The sequence below is a fragment of the Phalacrocorax carbo genome, chromosome 11 (assembly GCF_963921805.1).
Source record: "Phalacrocorax carbo chromosome 11, bPhaCar2.1, whole genome shotgun sequence".
In the NCBI taxonomy this organism is placed as follows: domain Eukaryota; kingdom Metazoa; phylum Chordata; class Aves; order Suliformes; family Phalacrocoracidae; genus Phalacrocorax; species Phalacrocorax carbo.
In genome coordinates this window covers 15,390,125-15,400,837 of record NC_087523.1, presented here as the reverse complement: position 1 = coordinate 15,400,837, position 10,713 = coordinate 15,390,125, and the positions used below count along the sequence as shown (strand labels likewise).

Here is a 10,713-nt window from a genome sequence, read left to right as displayed (position 1 = left end):
AGTTCAGGTGGTTTTATGTTCAAAAATAAAACTTTTAGCTGTGTGAACAGAAGTGTTTGTTGATATCAAAACAGTTAATGAACCAGTGAGCAGTTACCAATAACATGCCCATTAAAATCTGAACTACTACCCGAATCTGAGGACATTATTAACCGCATTGGTTCTAGGATGTTTCCCAACTGACCAAACCCACATGTGCAGTTTTCACCCAGATCTGCAGAGTACTGTGTGTGGCATCTGACCCTATCCACTTCAGAGTGATCTAGACAGTGAAGGATAATCACACAACATAACTATAAAATGTTTCATTTTGCATTCAAATGAAAGCCTGAGAGATGTGCCAGGACAATCTTTTTCTATAATTTTACTTACCGGTCTGCCCTTGAAAGTGTCTCAAAATCACTTAGTGCAGTAAGATCTTGAAATCTGAAGACAAGTGCCCCATTTCTCTATAGCTAATTAGTCCACACGTCCTGCAATGCAAAAATAGAATTGACTCTGTGTGTAAAACTATCTGGGGGGAGCCAGTGCATTTGCATGCTAATACAAGGAACTGTTTGTAAAGATAGACCCCTCTGTTATAAATGGGATATCAAAAAGGTGCCAATTATGAAGAAGGGGTGCACTGCATTACAGACCAACTGCCTTGTGCAACTAATTGCTCTACACGCTGTACAATCCAAAAATATAATTGACCCTGTCTGTAAAGCTATTTTTGGGAACAAGAAATCATTAGCATGCCAAAACCAAGTGCCAGTTACAAAGCGGGGAGTATGACCACTGTGACCATCTGCCTCCTAGATGAGTGATACACACTTTCGGGGTGGGGGGAGAAAAAACCAACCCAAACCCCCCCAGATCCCCTCTTTCTTACTGCTGTCCAAGATAAAAATAGGGCTCATGGGTTTTTATGTATAGGGCATTTGCAGTACTCAGTAGAAGAGGAATATCTTTCAAAGGAGTCTTCTGTTCAGATTGAAATCCTGTGTCAAGGATCACTGTCAATTGGAGTACTGTGTCTTTGTATACTGTTTGGGTTTATATACTGGTCTGGGTTTCTCTTCCAGGGGTGGTTCCTTATTTCCACCTGGGGAATGGGTTCCACACAAACACATGCAGAAAGTCCTTTAGTCAGGCAAAATGCTAACTTTTTCCATTGCTAAGCAATAAACATTAGTGAATTAAAGCCGTAGGGTAACGGCTGGCTGTGTGTACTCAAGAAAACCAACAATGGGACAGATGCCACAGCTTATATGTCCCCAGCCCACCGTGAATAATCAGCTGTACCACAGAAATACCCAAGATTTTTTAATTATGTTTGTGTCTTCAGCATGCGTTTTATAAAGTGGTTCAAAACCACCTGCATTTTTCCTGTGTATAGCACCTAGGATATTTCCATAATAGAGAAATATTGATGTTTACACTAATTGTCTTCGTCCAAATTTCTTCTGCATTGAGACATTACTGAGAAAAAGCTCATTCTTCACAACTTTATTACCCTTGGAGAAAACTGCAGAGAAGTTTCCATTAGGTTGTACCATTTTAAGCAGCCCCTGCTTAAAAGCAGCAACAAATGCTTCTGCTTACTTTCCCAGTACTGTATATTCTGGTGGTAAAATAATCCAAACGTGTTTTTATAAATGAGCACTGTCAATAGCCACTAAAAGACAACTGAATTATAAATGGAAATTAATTGGATCATGCACTCTTTCAAAGATTCAGATAAGGCCTGGTAAGAACATGACTCTTCTCCTGTATATCTTGTAATAGAGCAGGTAAGTGGAAGAAAGTTTATGAAGTGTGCACCATTTCTTCTCTGGCTTCAGGGATTTCCCAACACTCATTGCTCATGTGAAATAAATTCTACAGTCTGCATTAGGGAATTGTGACTCTTGGGCTTTGATTCACAGGCTTCAATCTGTGTTGGGTGCATGCCAGTAAGATCTTTGGTGAAAAGCAACTGAATAAACTTATTGTAAAAGGGTTTACACGTGTATACGGAGGTAAGTTCCTATCTGTAAATATTATTTCACTAAACCCAAACATCTGTCCGACTGTGGAGTATAAGTAATTTTGTTCCATCACATTCTGCCTGGTCATATTTATTTTCTCTTTGTAACAAATTTTTTACATACATGCACTCCACTGTTAATACAGTTTAACTATCTTCTTCTAGAATGTCTATAACAGCACAATTTACTCATTCTTTAGTAAGTCTACACTTTAAATATACAATGGATTAATTTAATTTCATAGTATTTCAGAAGGGGTATGTATCTCCGTGCTGTTCTTGGAATGTTTCCTTGAATTTCTTGCCTAGCTAAACGGAAGCTGATGGACTGAGTCAGCAGGAAAAAGAAAAAAAAAAAAGAAAAAGAAAACAAAATGCAGTCAGCAAAGATTTTCTTCAAAGAATGTTTACAACCTAAAAAAAATAAAATTAATGATTAACAAACAAAGGGTCAGAGAAGATACCTTCTGGCTACCAATCTGGACAGCGGAGCTTTCTTTTCTGTCACTATCTCCACTCTCTCCAACATCCATATATATACTTCCTTGATTCCTCATATCAGGAGAAACAGCAGATGAAGCTGAAGTTTGCCCTTAAATTATATTACAATAATTAATTATATTGCAATAATCAAATAATCATCCTTATTTACCAGGATAATTGTCTAGACACCCCACCATTAATAAAATAAAGCAGGATTTTAGAAATTACAAAAATGTGACTGCCGTCAGAACTTCATGGTAACTTTTTTTTTTTTTTTCGGAAATTCACTTTCCTTCCAAGTCTGTTGGGAAGCACTGGAATATAACACTCGCCTAAATGCTTTTCTGCCTTGTATATTTTTTTTTTACAGCCGATAAAAGTAAGTGCAACTCCCAGTCATTTCTGTTCATAACTTTATCATGTAAGTACACAACTGCAGCAGTAAAGATAACTTTGTTTGCACTACCACACCTGACACAGAAGCTGTAAGCACTGAGAACAACGAATACGATCTTTTCAACCTGAAGACTAAATGGATGTAGTGACGTAATGCAACACTATCTATCTCTTGTGGTTGTTAAGACATGCTGCTTTTATTTCTTTCTTTTCTGGTAATAGTAGAAACATCTTGACAAAATATCTGGGAAAATCCAGCATCTGAAGTAGCCGAATAAATGTGAGGTTCCTGATAATGTAAGCATTATTCATCTGAAAACCAGGCGGATTCCTCGTTAGCAGTTACTACTTTCAGTTTGAGAGATCACTGAAAAGAGGAAGTGGCTGGAGTGGAATATAAAGAACTTTGCTGCTTTTACTTCAATAACGTATTTTTGTGTTTCCTCTAATTGCAACAGTATCTGTATCTGATACATCTCCACAGTCAGTATTTGCTGTTGTCATCAAGTTTCAGCTTCAAGAGTTCATAAATATTATCAGAGTTCACATCTCATGAAGACATCACATTCACGAAAATGATTTGCTCTGATACAAAACTCACCTTAAAATTCAGTCACCTTCCTAACAAGCATTCTAGCCAGTTTTAAAATTTTGGTTACTGGGTTCTGAAACACAACTACTATTTTATAGTCCCAGTTAAAAAAAAAATCTGCAGGAACTGTAACATTTTTAATAAAGTTTCAAATTCAAAAAAGTAAATGTTTATACTAAGCAATTCTACTTCAGACTGAAAAGCTGATGTGCTCACACTGGTCATAACAATCTATCAACATTGAAGTGCATTCTCAAATCACCTTAAACAATGCCAAACAAACTAGCATAGATTGCAATATGTAAAACATTTGAGCAATTTAAGATATAATAATAGAAGAATAATAACTGACAAAAAAAAAAATCCTTTTTTTCTTGCCTTTAACTCACTGCCCCACTAAGATGCCCCATTATTTGACTTTAACATGCAATTAAGACTGTTAAAATTCTCTTCAGTGTTTCTGCAGCATCTACTTCACTGACTGGTGTCAGCTGAGGTAAAATTTTAGTCTTTATTTTGTAGGATTTTGCAGTGACTAGCAGATGCTTAGCTATTGTCTCAAGCAAGCTGAGTCTAAGCAGTGAAGACAACCATATCACAAACAAATGTTTGTTAGAATAATCATGTAATATGAGTATTCGATGCACCTCCTCATTCTGCATTTCTAAGATCTTGCAGGCTAAAAGGAGGACAAGAACTTTGTGATATAATCCTCCTCTTTTGCTTTTACATGGGGAATCATAGAATGATTTGGGTCGGAAGGGACCTTAAAGACCATCTACTTGCAACCCCCCTGTCACAGGCAGGGACACATTCCACTAGACCAGGTTGCTCAAAGCCCCAACCAACCTGGCCTTGAACACTTCCAGGGCATCCACAACTTCTCTGGGCAACCCATTCCAGTGCTCACCACCCTCACGGTGAAGATTTTAATCCTTATAGCTCATCTAAATCTACTCTCTTTCAGTTTAAAGCCATTACATCTTGTCCCATCACCACATGCCCTTGTAAAAAGTCCCTCTCCAGCTTTCTTTTAGACTCCCTTTAAGTACTGAAAGGCTGCAATAAAGTGTCCCCGCAGCCTTCTCTTCTCCAGGCTGAACCACCCCAACTCTCTCAGCCTTTCTTCATAGGAGAGGTGATCCAGACCTCAGATCATCTTTGTGGGCCTCCTCTGAACTCGCTCCAACAGGTCCATGTCCTTCTGTTGGGGGGCCCAGAGCTGAAGGCAGTGCCCCAGGTGGGGTCTCACCTGAGCGGAGTAGAGGGGGAGAATCACTTCCCTCAACCTTCTGGTCACGGTTCTTTTGATGTGGCCCAGGATAGGGTTGGCCTTCTGGGCTGCAAGTGCACATTGCCAGATCATGTTGAGCTTTTGATGCAGTTGCATCAAAAGGGCATCACCGGCAGAGATAAAGAAGTCATTATCCCACTCTATTCAGTGCTTGTGAGGACAAGAGAAGGGCCACCAAGATGATCAGAGGACTGGGAAGCTGCCATACGAGGATAGGCTGGGAGAACCGGGTTTGTTCAGCCTTGAGAAAAGGAGGCTCAGAGGGGATCTCATCACCAGGTACCAGTACTTAAGGGCAGCTACAAAGAAGACGGAGACTCCCTGTTTACAAGGAGTCCCATGGAGATGACAAGGGGGAATGGACACAAGTTGCTCTTAGGGAGATTCCGACTGGACACAAGAGGGAAATTTTTCACAGTGAGGACAGTCACCATTGGAATAATCTCCCCAAGGCAGGGGTTGACTCCGCCACGTTGGACACTTTTAAGAGTCGTCTGGACAGGGTGCAGGGCCATCTTGTCTAGACTGTGCTCTTCCTAGAGAGGTTGGACTAGATGATCCCTGAGGTCTCTTCCAACCTGTGATTCTGTGATTCTGTGATTCTGTGTGATTCTGTGATTCTCATCCACCAACACCCCCAAGTCCTTCTCCTGAGCACTGCTCTCAATACATTCTCTGCCCAGCCTGTATTTGTGCTTGGGATTGCCCCAACCCATGTGCAGGCCCTTGCACTTGGCCTTGTTGAACTTCACAATGTTCACACAGCCCCACCTCTCAAGCCTGTCAAGGTCCCTCTGGATGGCATCCCTTCCCTCCAGCATGTTGACCACACCACACACCTTGGTGTTGTCAGCAAACTTGCTGAGGGTTCACTCAATCCCAGTGTCCATGTCGCCAACAAAGATGTTAAAGAGCGCCGGCCCCAATACCAACCCCTGAGGAACCCCAGTCATCACCAGTCATCACTTGGACATCGAGCCACTGACTGCAACTCTTTGAGTGTGACCATCCAGCCAACTCCTTACTCACTGAGTGATCCATCCATCAAATCCATGTCTCTCCAATTTAGAGACAAAGATGTCGTGCAGGACAGTGTCTAATGCTTTGCACAAGTCCAGGTATGTAATTTGTTACAGCTGTAGAGGGATAAAATCAGGATCCACTGTAATAATTAAATGCAATTAGACCACTTGAACTGGCCTATGGAAACAGGCCCCTCAAATTCATAAAGTCTTCTATTTAAACAAGTATCTTAAGTTTCAAAGGCTAAAAGAACAAATATTTAAGTAGATGATCAAGCATTATGCACCCTAACAATTCACTGTCTATAACACAGGCTGCCTAGCCATAAAGTGAAGTCAAAGTGTGAATTGTGCTGTTAGAAAGTCTTTTTGTTAGTGCGATTCAGTTTGTCACCAGTATTTTGTGGTTACATAACATAATAAAAGTCAAAATTTTGAAAAAGGCTGTCACAACTCTCAGCAGTTTCCGGCAGCTTTGGCTGAGACAAAGAAATAGCCCAACCTGCCAACCTCAGAGAGGCATCCAGAACCCAGTGAAAACTCCCCCCTGGAGTTCTGCTGACGCAGCTTAGTCCTGACCTCCAGTATCCCCACTGTTCAGCTACTGAACCTCTCCTGAGCAGAACCTGTCAGTTATGGAAAACTGGGCCAGACTCTGGCTTGGTTTTGTAATTTGGACAAATGTCTTCTTGGAATCAAATTGAGTGGACCAGGCTCATTTCACCTGTCCTAATCTGTTTCTGAAGCAAGGTCTCCAGAGGTGGAAGATTATTAATTAATATACTAATTCCAAAACTTGACCTATTCCTTCCTTCCTTTTTCTTTTGCTTCGCTCTTTTTAAGATCTATTTCTGCTCATTTATCTGAGGAATTTTGTTTTTTAAAACATTTGGTAGCCAAACAGGAAAAAAATAATTGAGATTGGTCTAACAAAGTCTCTATTATCTTAGATTTTTAAAGGAAATAAAGCCTAACAATGGTACCTTGAATTTATTCTCTGCATCACTGGATATGAAATATCAAGACAGGAAAGATAGCGGCAACTGTCTCTCATACAGTCTCAATGCAGGTCTAAAGAAGATGCAAACAAAACTCAAAGAAATAAGTTTATGATAGCTAATTAAAAAACCTGTGATATGTAGGTTACCTTTTTGTTAGAGGAAGCACTAATACCTGTATTCTGGATTAACCTGAAAGCCCATGAAACCTTTCCCTAGCTCCTTTGCATTACTCAGCAGTGTTACTATTCAAGGCTTCTTAGCAGGAGCTCCTGCTGAACGGTGTGGTGACAGGGTTTGCTTTCATAATCAATTATGAATTCCACTGAAAAAGGCAATCCAATTATTCCCCAGCTCCCAACTCTGCCAAACACAAGCACTTATGAGGCCACACATTCAGCCAGGTAAGGAAACTGATCCAGCTTAACACTGACCTAGCAAAGAAAATACTTAGTCCTCATTTGGGTGACCACATGGCCACATGCCAATGGAAATAGCAGGGAAGAATCTTCCTTCAAGAACAAGGACTTACATTGTCTTAACATCATCACTAAAATTCACCTATGGCTTATTTTCAATTTTCACTTCTCAGAATACAGCCCCCATTTTTATATAGATTGCATTGCTTGTTCCTAACTGTCCAGATTTATAACTCTGCATTTGTCTGTACTAACTAAAATGAATAGGTAGATCTGTTTGCATGGGCTGAGGTCACATTGGCTGAGTAACCCAAACTCCTCTTCAAGGGTGCCCTGACCAGGTCACGACCTGCCGCCCTGACAATTTTTATGTCACCCTTAGATACTAGCAATGATTTTATATCTACCATTCACATGTGAAAATGCAGGGAGTCAGGCCTCCTACCATTCCCACAGGAACATGGTAAAAACACTCCCATTTAAATGATGATGCCCCATTAACAACTACTTTTTGATATCTTTCAGTTAACTAGCATTTAATCCTTTTAAGATGGGCTTTGCTGATACCGTAGAGTGTTAGTTTTTTATCAGAATGTCACACAGTAGTAAGTCAAATGCCATACAAAAGCTTAAGTATATTACATCTACATACACAATAAAGCCCAATTTTTTATCACCAGTTTTACAGCCTGAGCTTCCAAAGCTGCTAAATTCTTTTCTATTTTTTAACATGCCATGTCTAAGTTTTCAACCTTGAACAGTAACTGAAAAAAATGGAAATTAAATAATTTACCAGTTTCAGATTCTAACCAGTAAATTGCTGTGAATTTGTAACTGCACTATCATTTTCATTGTACTACATTGGCCATTTAGGTGAATGATAACCCAGGAGACAGCACCATGCAGGGCTAGCAAACAAGTAAATCATTTAGATTGCACACTGCTTTCAACTGAAAAAGGGGCAGTAAATCTGTCCTGCCATTGCCTTCTCTTTTGTTGAATTTTCAGGATGGTGCAGTCTTTTCATTGAAACAAATAAAAAAATTCTACAGATTTAATTTATTGTCTGGGTTTTGCGCATAATGACTAAGGCTGACCAATACAAGTCAATGCGCTAGAAGAATAGGTTTAGTCATTTAAGATCGTGCCAGATATAACATACAGCTAGTTTTAAGCATATGAAGAGAATATTCCAGTTACAGCATGGCACCATCTAATGGATTTGGCTTTAACTGCAAGAATTCTAAATGTACGGCTCTAAGTGGTGGCAGTACAAGCTGTCCTTATATAATTATTTTGCTCACCTGCCTCACTATGCATCAGAGAAAAAAAAATAGAGGAAATCATGTAAGTTCAAAATATAAATCTAGACTGGCAGCTTACACAGGAGTAGCAACTACAACCTATTTTCAAACCATGGCTGAATATTTTAGTTCCAATGTAAGCACTTTAATACAAACAAAATTTGGGTATACAAGCAGTGCAGTGTTGTCTACACACAAAAGTAACAGAATGCTGTATTTTCAGAGCTTATAACTTACTTTTGGCTTATTTTTGCCAGGAAAAAGTATGCCTTTATTTCCCTTTATTTTGCGCAGTGTAACTTTACAATTTTTTGAAACGTACGTTCAGAAAGACAGAACTTTGTACAATTCACTGGCAACTTCTTTTTTGATTTTGTTTGTCAGCAAGTTAGAGGTAGATAATAGATAATCAAGACTCTTGGTTTTCATTCCCATCTGCTGGTGACTTACTGTATCATGTTAAGCAGATCACTAGTTTGCGTGCATGAAAATTGTTTTCATTGCAAGTATGGAAATGCTAATATTAACATTCCTTGTAAGGATGCCAAAGATTTATTAAACTTTCAAGTATATTAAGAACTAAACCCATGCATTTTTGTAAGAAAAATTATTGTTAAAGAAATTTCCCAGTAAGAGATGCACTGGCCAGCATTAATGCACAGAATAGCCACAACATAGGCAGAAATCTTCATTTGAATATTAAGTGTAGTTTAAGAACACATGATTGTCATTTAGATGTTAACAAAATCCAAGCTGTATGTAAGAGGCTTAAAAGTGAAAGGCTCCATAACTTTACCATTCCATCAATTCCAGTCAACACAGTTAAAACATAGTTTAAACCTAAGAAAAGTGTGATTGAACACAGGAACAGGTTGCCCAGAGAGGCTGTGTAGTCTCCACTCTTGGAGGTATTCAAAACCCCACTAGACACAGCCCTGGGCATCCTGCTGTAGCTGCCCTTGCGCTGAGCAGGGTTGGACTGGCTGTTCTCCAGAGATGCCTGCCCACCTCAGCCACCCTGTGGTTCTGTGATTTCCTCAGATGTTCATTGTTGCCGTTGAAACAAAACCCAAAACCTCAACACAGAATTACATTGTGTTCATCTCCAAATCTTGTGCTTATCTTCTAAATCTCCTAAGATTTAGAAAAGTTCCCTCTCTTGTAAATATTTAGCATAATATCTGAGGCTAGCCAGGGAGAGAACTACTGGAAAGACTTAATATCAAATCTAGAACTAGCCCAATGGCTCCAGAGACAAACTAAACATAATGAAAGTGTGTCAAATGACTACAGTGGAATTTGGTCACAGCTGGAATAATCCATATTACACAGATTCTTTTCATCTATGAAAATAACCCCATGAAAAAAACAGCAAAAATTTAAAGGCAGACCTATAAAGTAATTCAACTGTTCTCATAATCTGAAAATACATTTTTACAGAAGTTCTAAGAAATGAGAGAACAATTTTTGAAAAGAGTGAATAAAAGTACAAAATCATGTGATAGAGAAATAGACCTGACTCATACACACACCCCAGACCACCTCTTTTTTATCCTTTAGGGAGATACATTTTTCCTCCATACGGTCTTTCCCATCTTCCACTCATACAAATAATCAGTTATTCTTATGATTACTGCTGGCTTGGAGGCTATCCAGATCACTAATGCAAAAGCATCTGCTGACTCAGCTATAATTTGGTTGTCCCCTTTTATGATTACAGTGTGAATCTCTGGAAGTGCAGCTGGTTCTGAATCGTGTTTAAGAAGCAGGGTGCGTATGAATACATATGCTTTGGCAAAGCCTAAAGCACCATGATAACGCACTTCTATTAGATCCCTCTTGTAAAACTGGATCCCGAATACAGTTCTGAGGCCTGTGCTTCAGGGGTGCAATAACACATTTGTCCAACTCACAGAAAACTGAGACATGAACAGGGAGCCGCTGCTGCTCCTGTCCAACACTTCGAACAGTTACGATCACAGCCGCTTGGACAGTAGTGTAGTGAATACCACAACCTGCACAGAAAAGAAGCCCCAAACCTAACAAAGGAAATAGCCTGAAATATACTGTTATTAATTCTAACAGTAGATACATTATTCAAACATAAAACATTTTTTAAAAACAAAAATAAAAACTCATTTAGTATACTAGAAGTACCTGTCTGTGGAAAAAACAAACATAAAATAATTAAATA

At 39.3% G+C, this 10,713-nt stretch overlaps 1 long non-coding RNA gene across 1 annotated transcript in view; it reads right to left on the bottom strand.

Moving 5' to 3' along the window:
* Positions 1-378: 378 nt before the first annotated feature.
* LOC135315367 (uncharacterized) overlaps positions 379-10,713 on the bottom strand; it is a 53,107-nt gene continuing 42,772 nt past the window's right edge. The window contains exon 3 of the long non-coding RNA XR_010374819.1: positions 379-473. This is a non-coding gene — a long non-coding RNA (uncharacterized LOC135315367). The remainder of the gene's footprint in view (positions 474-10,713) is intronic.